The sequence below is a fragment of the Eurypyga helias genome, unplaced genomic scaffold (assembly GCF_000690775.1).
Source record: "Eurypyga helias isolate BGI_N326 unplaced genomic scaffold, ASM69077v1 scaffold5876, whole genome shotgun sequence".
In the NCBI taxonomy this organism is placed as follows: domain Eukaryota; kingdom Metazoa; phylum Chordata; class Aves; order Eurypygiformes; family Eurypygidae; genus Eurypyga; species Eurypyga helias.
In genome coordinates, this window is record NW_010258483.1 from 9,182 (window position 1) to 20,071 (window position 10,890).

A 10,890-nucleotide genomic window follows, 5' to 3' on the forward strand; every position below is an offset into this window, starting at 1 on the left:
TTATGAAACAGCCAGATGAGACTTCCTGTGTGATAATTTTCTCTTGTGGAAACACGCAGTGCTATAGCTAAGCATTTTGTGCTGATAAATACTTCTGTGGACAGAGATTTCCCCCCCACAAAAAAGAAAAATTTAATTTCCCGAAGCTATAGCATTTTTCTGCCTAATGCTCACTTGTTTCCATTTTTTAATGTTTTTCAGAATTTAACAATAGCAGACCCCCCTCTCTTTTTCTGGGATTGCTGTTATTTGGTGTTTTCAGTTGTGACGCTATGTGCTGGTGGAAAAAGATGTGTTTGGATGTTCAGTATTTCTTTTCCCTTATAACTGTTTATTTCTGTCTGTCTACACAGAAGGGAGGTAGACTGCAGTCCTACGCTCCCTGATACAAAAGGTTGTAAGAAGCTTGATATTGGGGTGTAGTTATGTTTGAAATTTTTGGTCTGGATAGTTTTTTTTTTTTTTTCTCTTCTGTTAATTGTTTTGCACGTCTCATGTTCAAGAATTTACTTTCTTCTCCCTTTTTTCTGGGATTAGCATTTGATAGCACCTTAATCAGAAGTTGTAATGTTACAGAATTTTAGGTAAGTTTTTCTACTGACTCCCAGACTACCCTGGATTATGTGTATTCTAATATATAGTCTTCTATAAAGAGACATATTTTTTTTACACTTGTAACTTAAAAACTGACTTAAAATGAAAAATAGATGTAAAAGTTCAATTATATTTAGGTAGAAGCAGTTGTATGACCAGATCTGTAAATTGGGTACATGTCAGTTTTGAATTCTAGTAATGAAATTTCCTTTAATTCTTTGGGTCTTATTTGAAAGAGAAGTGACTAGTGATTAGGGAAGTAATTGTCCCCCTGTACTGGGCACTGGTGAGACCACACCTCGAATCCTGTGTTGAGTTTTGGGCCCCTCACTACAAGAAAGACACTGAGGTGCTGGAGCGTTTCCAGAGAAGGGCAACAGAGCTGGGAAAAGTTCTGGAGCACAAGTCCTGTGAGGAGCTGCTGAGGGAGCTGGGGGTGTTTAGCCTGGAGAAGAGAAGGCTTAGGGGAAACCTGATCGCTCTCTACAGCTACCTGAAAGGGGGTTGCAGAGAGGTGGGTGTTGGTCTCTTCTCCCAAGTGACAAGTGATAGGACAACAGGAAATGGCTTCAAGTTGCACCAGTGGCGGTTTAGATTGGATATTAGGAAAAATTTCTTCACTGAAAGGGTTGTCAGGCACTGGAACGGGCTGCCCAGGGTGGTTGGTTGAGTCACCATACCTGGAGGTATTTAATGTGTACAAGGCTCTTAGGGACATGGTTTAGTGCTGGACTTAGCAGTGCTGGGTTAACAGTTGGACTTGATGGATGGGCTTGACTTTTCCAACCTAAAGATTCTATGATTCTATGGAAGTAACTATTTGAATCTTGAAAGTTGCTTTTTGTAATAAATTGTTAAAAAATCTCACCTTGCACACAATTTAAGCATGCTTACTATGATTTTTATGGTGGTGTTCAATCATCAACAAATTTGGTGTACAGTGAATACTTTGATGTAAATAAGTAGATAGTCAGTACTACAGTGTTTGAACTTAACTATATGCCTTGTTTACCTTATGTGCAGTTTCTGTTTATTCTGGAATCGGTTCAGTTGAACTGAGCGTGTATATCTACATAAAGAATGTCTTTACTCTTACCCATACTTGGAAAATTGTTTATTCTAAAGGCAGTGTTTCATTAGAAGAGAATTTTGTCTGTCCAGTTAATTTACGTTTCAAATACGTAGATAGTTGCTCTCCTGATCAAAGTGAAGGGTTAGGTGTGGAATCCTGACAAATTATCAGAGTAATAGAGATGCTGTATTTGAGCAAGTATGTACAGAGTTGAATGTAAGTTTTCTTTTACAAGTGTTCAAGTTTCTGTGAAATTTGTTTTTAATAAACTGGAAAATTAGACAAAATATGTATTAAGATAGTTGAATTAAGACTAACTCCCTAGGTTAAACTACTTATGCAATAATGGAGAATTAGTGGGACTTGAGTATCCAAGGCCTTGTGTATAACCTGAATGGAGCTGAGAAGTTTGCTGAAATACTATACTACTATGTAAATCTGGTAACTGTAATTCTTGTGTTTGCTATTTTCAGGTACATATTATTTTTAAAAAAGATGACACTTTTTTTTTGGCCAAGAAAAACCCCAAACTTTAAACAGTACTGAATTTAGTTTACTATTATGGAATACTGGTGATGTGAAGTAGTTGTTAAGGTAAGAATCAATGACTTACCTTTTAAAAAAGCTCATGTATTAAAAATTATCTTTGTTTTTTAAATCTGATTCTGGATCAAAGACAGAGGTATCTAACTACTCAGTCTGCATATTTCTCCAGCAGTTGGAAGGAACAGAGAATCTGCATATGATAGATAGACTAACTTAGTAGGTCTGGTAAAGTATTGCTCAGCTCATCTGGCCATTCAGGTATGGAAAACCAAGTTTTAAATCTACAATCCTATTTAGCAGAATTATTGTTTAAATGTGCTTATTCATAGCGTTTTAGAAGTATGTTCATATCTGATTTTTTGATAGGTTTGAATTCTGTTTCAAAATAAAGTACTAGGGTTTCATTGCCTGCAAGGGTAGCATTGCTTTCCATTGTGTAGGAAAAAAAAAACAGACACCCTTCTGAACAGGGCTTGTGCTTAAGCAGCCCTGTAAATGTCAAAGATTTTCAGCTCCTTCCCTCTCCCCCCTCTCTTCTAAAAGCAGAGCAAACCCAAAGCATACACTCGAGTCCTGGTCATGCCAGTGCTTATTGCTGTGATTTGTTTGTGTTCAGTGCCTGTCAGAATACTGACAAAATCACTGGGCAGTTGGTTAAGCAGAGGGTGTGACTACTCGTGCTATGATTTCAGAATCGAGGCATCACATTACAATGTTATTTTAACGTATTTTTGCTTTCAACTGCTTTTTTGGTTCCAAAACGTACAAAACTGTCACTTTGTGTTGCTTGTGTCCAGGGCAGACGCTCTCTGTCAGTTACTGGCTTCAGGAAAATGCTCTGGTGTCAGTGTGTTTGGCTGGCGGAGGATGGCTGCAAATTATTGTAAACCTCAGATTTTTCTGCTGTCTAACCTCCTGTTGTATACAAGACTGCATTTGATTTGTGGGAAGATACATGACCTTCTTTTTTTTTTTTTTTCCTCTCTGTTCTCAGCAAATGATGCTCTTCTAGTGCTCCAGGGTGTTAAAACAAAAGACCTGTGTTTCAGGTTGAAATTCTTAGGGTCTAAATGAAGTGCTGGGCATGCTCCAGATTGTTTCTCTCTACAGAACATATGGACACTGCCCCTTAACACTAAAGAAATATGGGAGATTGGTTAAAGAAGTGACTTAATACCACATTTCCTCCTTTGGTGCAGCTTCCAAGCTAAGAAAGCACTGTAACATATCAGGTGAAAGAAAAACTTGTGTTCTGGTAGCTTGCATCTGCAACCACTCGAACAATTGGGTGGATACCTGTTGCACCCTCCTGTCTTGTGAAGGTGAATAGCACTGAGCACAGCACAAATATTATGGCCATTTTCGTGTAAAGAATGTTTCAAGTAGTTCTTCTGCTACTGCTTTATCAAGTTATCCACAAGACCCTATATGTCCCATAAGAACATTTAACTTGTTGTTAAAAGAAAAAATGACAGCACTTTTGGAGGACACACCTACCTTGAGTGCAGGACAGCATCTTCTTGTTTTAGAGAAGTGAAATAATCCAAACCTCTTTGAAAGTATAATGAGTTAGTAACTATTTTAAGTTGAAGCTGTCTTTGAGACCTATTTTTTTTCTTCATCTAAAGCAGGATTATGATGATAGCTTCCTAAAAGGGAAATTAAATCAGTGCAGTTTATCCTACCAACCTTAATGGAGTAGAATAGGGCAGATGAGTGTGGAAATGATCTCTCTTTAGAGAGGTGCTGATTTGTTTGTGTTTAACTTATATTTGGAAGAATATTTGTCATATAGAATAAAAATAAGGTATTTTAGAAACTGAAATTGTGAATACAGACTTTTGGGTGAAATGCTTTGAAAAACCAAATACTGCTTATTCCTGAAAGTTTTAGAAAGTGTGTTTCATTAATTTTGTCTCATTCAGACTTAAAGCTTTTTTCCTTGTAGCTGTATGTCATGAAAATGAAATTTGCTTGTAACCATCAGACAGCCATGCAGTGTCAACTGTGGAAAGACTGGCTAGTAGTAAAGGATCTCTTTGCCTTTAATTTATGTACTGTAAGCCTGATTTTTATAAAGCCATGGAGTTGTTTAACATATTCCTGCTACAACTTGTGATCACAATCTCTATGAAAGAGGGCTCTAGCTTCATCATCACAAAATTGGTCTTTTCATACGCAGCTGTATGTAAAAAGCCATACAGACTCTAGCCAGGAATTGTGTTAATCTCATTGCTTGGATCTGAAATTTTCTGGCCTAGTACCAGACCAACAAAAATAAACAAATGTTATAACCGATGACCTGAGTACTGACAACCTGCCTTTGCTGACAATGTCATTGAGTAAACGAAGTGTCAGGACTGCGAACAATTTTCCTTTACCTACCAAAGTCATGACTGAATGCCCCTGCGAGAGAGGTAAAGCATGGTCTCTAGAACCATTTTTGTGCTATTATGTAGCTAGGAGTGACCTGTGAGTGATTGTAATTCATAAAGCTCCTGATGTAACGTTAGTTTTAGAAAAATCAGTTTCCAATCCTGTCCTCTGCCCAGAGCACACAGAAGAGCACAGAAGTTATTTAGCAATATGAAGCAGAAATTAATATCGTTTGTGGAAAACTTAAGTGTTGGTGGCTGCCCTTTCACTGCTGCTCTCAGCCCACCCTGTCTGGTGTTAAAACACCTGATTTGGTGCCAGGCTCGCTGTAAGGAAGAGTATACTCTAAAGCTTTTATCAACTAAAGCAAGTGGATACTGTTCAAGTCCTTGAAGCTGTACAAGAATTTTGGCAGGCGTGTATCTTAGGATGAACAATTGTATTCATTTTCTGGTCTTTCCATTATCGGTTTTGGCTTGTTGTGTTTCTGTCCTAAGGTTATGGAACAAGTGGGTCTGAAATGTCTAGACTTCCTCGTGGAGATTTTTGCCATTGAAGCAGTTCCACAGGCAGGGCAGCGACAGCTTTACCTGAGTGTCCATTGTTTAAACGTTACCTTGTACTACCAAGGTTTCTCACTGCAACAGTTGTAACATACACCTTGCTTATGGAAAGAGGGAAACTCACAGCTTTTCTTACACCAGATGTTTTTTGTATCCTATTAGTATTTCTAGAGAATGCTGAAAAGGAGGAAAAAGCTCAGTCTAGGGCTTATGGCATCTCTATGTAAGCGTGTATTTAGCTACATACACGTACGTGTGTGTGAATACACATATATGTTGTTGGCAGATGATGGTTTTATTTTAAGGTACCTTTTCTGTTTTGCCAGGAAACTGGATACAGCAATTCCTGAACTATGGCACACTCTCAAGCATCTATAAATGTACACATGTGATTATCTATAACCTCAATGTGTTAATAAGTTATATTGGAATAAGCATATATACAGAACATCATATAAATTTTATTTATTTTATGTGTAACCTCTTAATATGACCTCTTTTTGTGACACCCTTATTGGGTGAGCATTCTTGCAAAGACTTGTCAGAAGATATCACAAAATATGCACGGTTTTATCTTCTGGTTCCTTGTCATAGAATCCTTTAGGTTGGAAGGGACCTTTCTGATCATCAGGTCCAACCATAAACCTAATACTGCTATACCATGTCCTTCAGCACCTCACCCACACCTCTCTCAAATACCTCCAGGAACGGTGATTCAACTACCTCCCTGGGCAGCCCATTCCAGTGCTTAGCAACCCTTTTGATGAGGAAATTTTTCCTAATACACAGTCTAAACCCCACCTAGGGCAACTTGATTTCCCCTGATTCTCACCCACAAACATTCAACCTTTTGTCTGTCATTAAGCTCTAGACAGTCAAAACACTCCCTAACACACAGGGCTACCCCACCACCTGTCCCTCCCCAAGAGTTTATACCCATCCGTTGCAGCACTCCGGTTGTGTGAGTCATCCCACTGTATTTCTGCGATGACAACTATGCCACAGTTTTCATGCTCCATGCTGGCTTCCAGCTCCTCCTGTTCGTTGCCCATGTTGCATGCATTGGTGTAGATGCAGTTGGGCTACTGATCCCACTATCTTTTGTAGGGGAGAAACCCCAGTTCCTATAAGACTATTCTCAGGCACTTCTCTGGTTTCTGGCACATCAGTAACCCTTGTGCCTTTATTGCCTCATGGATGTCCATCCCCTACCTCCACTGAGACGGCAGAACAAAGGTCCTCACCATCACACCATCCCTCAAACATTGGCATGCCACCCCCACGCTTATCTTCAGTGAGCCTGGCTTTATCCCTTACCCCTTCAAATCGAGTTCAGTGGTCTTTCAATGAGCCCTGCTAACTCCTGTGCCAGGATCGTTCTCTCCCTTGGAGACAAGCGTTCCCATCTGTTGTCAGCAGGCCTGGTGCTGTATAGACCATCCATGATCAAAGACCCAAAATCCTGCTGGAGACTCCAGTCTCGGAGCCAGGTATTGACCTGCTGACTCATCCTGTTTCTTCTCTCATCGTTCCCTGCCAGTGGAAAGAGGGAGAATGCCAGTTGTGCTCCTGATCCCTTGATCGGTTGTCCCAAGGCCCTGAAATCTCTTTGATTACCCTCAGACTTCTCATTGTGACTTCATCACTGCCTACCTGAAAAATTAATAATGGATAGTAATCCGAGGGCTGTACCAGGGTTGGAAGGTTTATCTTAATAAATAACAAAATTTCCTGGAATGATAGAAAAGACAGGTATGCTGCACAACTTGTCCACCATATTTTATAGCAATTAGTCATGTCAAAGGAATTGACACTGTCCGGCCACCAAAGCTTAACTTAAAACTTCAGAAGTGGAAGTTGATGTTTTCTGGTGTGTAGGGAGTATGTGGTTCTTACTTCTCTGTACTGTCAATAATATTTTGCATTGCTCTGTATTGACTCCTTTGTTTCTTGTTTTTTCTGTATCTGCTTTCTCCTTATTTTTGTTTTGTGTTGTTCCTGTTTATATACACCCGTCTACTTGCATCCTGTTTCCTTTGTGTAGAGTCATATCCTCCATCAGTATGTCTTTGATGGGGATCCTGAAATCAGTTTTTCTCATCCCCATGCTCAACTCCACTCCTTTCTAATCTAGAGTTACTCTTCTAGTTTAAGGTGACCAAAATGAGGAGAGGCTAGTGTAGTGGTCGGGCCAGAACCAGTGTTGTGTAGGTGTTTGCACTTCCTACTGCTGTTTTCTTTTCCTTCTCAACTGGTTGTCTTGGGTGAGAGACTTGTAATGCACACAGTATGCAGGCAGTCTTTGCAATAGATACTGCTTTTTACACTGTTGTCAGTTTTGTGGGCTGCTAGTAAACTTATGCAGGTCATTTAAACTGAAATAATGCTAGTTAGTATCTCCTTTCACCTCTGCAGAAAATGAGTGCTACTTTATGGGTGTAAATATGCTTTGCAATCATTTTCTCATTGATGCAGAAAAATATGAAAGTTTAAGACAGGGTGTGTTACAGAAATTGTCTGCATCCTATCCTGTAACGCTGTTCCTTACACACAGTTACCGACAGAACAGAGATCTTTGGTTCCGTCAGTGCATTCCATACAGAGTATTTTTACGGTTTGTCATACAAAAACTCATCAGAGACTTAACAAGACTAGTACAATTTCTGTGTTATTTTTAACTCTTGTTTACAACACTATTACTGTTAGTCATCACAAAAGCCTTTCAGGGCTGGAGCACCTCTCCTGTGAAGAAAAGCTGAGAGGGTTGGGCTTGTTCAGCCTGGAGAAGAGAAGGCTCCGGGGAGACCTTATAGCACCTTCCAGTACCTGAAGGGGCTACAAGGAAGCTTGGGAGGGGAGACTTTTTACAGGGGTCTGTAGTGACAGGACAAGGGGTAACGGGTTTAAATTGAAAGTGGGGAGGTTTAGATTGGATATCAGGAAGAAGTTCTTCCTGGAGAGGATGGTGAGGCACTGGAACAGGTTGCCCAGAGAAGCTGTGGATGCCCCATCCCTGGAAGTGTTCAAGGCCAGGCTGGATGAGGCTTTGAGCAACCTGGTCTGGTGGAAGGTGTCCCTGCCCATGGCAGGGGAGTTGGAACTAGATGGTCTTTAAGGTCCCTTCCAACCCAAACCAGTCTATTTCAGAAGCAGGAATCCTGAAGTCTCAGCAGTTGATTCAAAACTTTTTTTTCCTCCTCTTTTTACCTCAAGAATGGCTTATTTCAAATAGTTCAAGTATTGTTTGGTACATAACAAAATTTTTTTCTTTTTTTAATTTCTGCATTCATAAATTACCCTATTGCTGATTCACGGCATGGTTGACTAAAAGGAGCGAGTTTAAATTTTATAGTTCTTGCACAGCTTCAGTTGACTCTAAGGGGATGGCCAAGCTTTTACTTCACTGTGAAGTAAGTTTGCTGGGCCACCCAAGTAAATCAAATAACTGTTTAAAAATTCAAATGATAGAGCCCTGGATGCATGAAGTGCAGTAGTGTGCCTTTTATGGAAATATCAGCAAGCTCAGATGACTAATGTGATTATGTTGCTTTTATTTTGGAAGTGGAGAATAGTCTCTTTGAGGTTTATTGATAGCAATTCATTTATTTAAAGCAAACATTTTTAATAGGGAGAAGCCCAGATCAAAGTGAGAAGGTGAAGAAAAGTGAGGGAGACATTTAGTCTAATTATGTGAATAACCAATTAGAATGTGTAACAGTTGATTTATGAGGGTAGTTAACTCTGAAATTTTACAAGTTATGTGTGAGTAAACCAAATGACAGTTTGCTTCGTTTTTTTTTTAAATCATGACTCTTATCTTCAGACTTTTTGAAACTTCTGGCTTTAGTGAATACTTACTGCTCTCAACTTCTGCAAAAGTAGGTACAGTGTTTCCTTTTGTGGAAGGCTCTTGTGGAAGGACTCATTGTGTTTTGAACTGTGTAAATGTATCTTGCAACAAAGCCTGTTCTGAATGTCTTACAAGTGAATTCAAAGTGTAGCAATGAATTTGTGATGTAGGAGTAGAAGCTAATGCTGAGAATTGCTTACCTTGTGTAGGAGCTATCCAACATCTCTTAGGCTGAACAGCGTTACATTCCTGTTGAGATTCAGCGTGGTGACCTGCAGACAGCTCTTCATCCACAGCAATACTCAGACGTTTCTTTGAGACATGTTAATCCTGCACTTCTGAGAAGGAAGCTCACTTTCTGGAACAGTTGATGTATTAAATAATAGTCCAGTATTTTTGCAGTTAGTTAGCTGAGTTTCCCTCTAGTATAAACCTCAGCTTCTAGTGGTTTTTAAACCTGGAAATATGAATAGCAGACTGTAGTTAAAAAAAAAAAAAAAGCTGTTTTGTGATCCATGAATTTGCAGTAGACCTTTTACCATGCTTTAGATGATATACTCGGTTTCATGTTTTTCTTACAGACTTTCTGGCTTGTTTTGATTCCGATATAATGGCCAAAAAGTGTTGCATCGTTACCACCAGTACTTAGAGTTTATGAATTAGGAAATCTGATAGTGTGCTCGTTCACCACAGTGTTTTTTCCAGACTCAGCCTATGTTTCACGAACATTCAGTCAATAGTCGTAGATCATATGTCCTGGTAAGAACGTCAGTTCATTGTTCTCATAGCTTTTGGTGCTAATGTGATGCTTGTGATCTGTGAGGCATACAAACTCCCTTCTGTCCACAACTTCTAGTTGCACCTAGTTTTCTGCAGAACACTTCTGGAAATGAGTAGTAGTTGCATTAGTAGTATCGTTCCTGAACTCTCACTGCCTTGAAAACTTACTTCTCTTGTAACTTTGCTTTGCAACAAGAGCTGTTTGTATTTGCTCCTGGGAGTGAGAAAACCATAAATCCCTACTGAAGTATTTACCAGTATCTGATGAGGCCTTTCAATAGAGAAGAAGCTTGTAAGAAAGGCGGTGGGAGACCTTTCACCAAGGTCTGTAATGACTGGACGATGGACAATGGTTTTAAACTGAAAGACCGTAGGATTAGACTGGACATAAGGAAGAAATTTCTCATGGTGAGGGTGGTGAGACACTAACAGGCTGCTCAGGGAAATGGATGCCCCATTTCTAGAAGTGTTCAAGGCCAGTTTGAGCAACCTGGTCTAGTGGAAGGTGTCCCTGCCCATGGCCTTGGAAAGAGGTGATTTTTAAAGGTCCCTTCCAACCTTAAACTATTCTAGGATTCTGTGATCTACTTGGTAGAGGAATTACTGGCCAAGAACCTCTTATCTACTTGCTAAAATGTGTATCATTGTTCCAGTTAAGTAGTCTTCTCATTATCATTCCGTTTTTAATATCTCCTGGTGTAACGTACCATGTAGCTATTAAAAGTAAATTCTGCATTGTGGAGATTAGACTTGTATATAGGGTAGAGAAGATTTTCATGCATTTGCTTTTTCTTCCAGAGCAGTGGAATAAATAAGATCTGTTACTGTCAAATACTAGTCCTGTCTTAAAGGACAGACATTTATTAATGACCAAGGCCATAGAATAACGTGTAATTTGTTTGGAAAACATTAGATCTTTGTAGAGCAATACTTCTAAATCCTTTTCTGTCTGGCAACTTGGTGGCTTACTGCCTGGTGTGGCTTTGTGTTCTGGGTATGTTTTGTGGGTGGTGGGTTTTTTTTTTTTTTATAATTTATGTAAACACTTGTTGTGGTTTAAATTTATCTGGCAATTAAGTACCACACAATCACTTGCTCGCCTCCCCTCC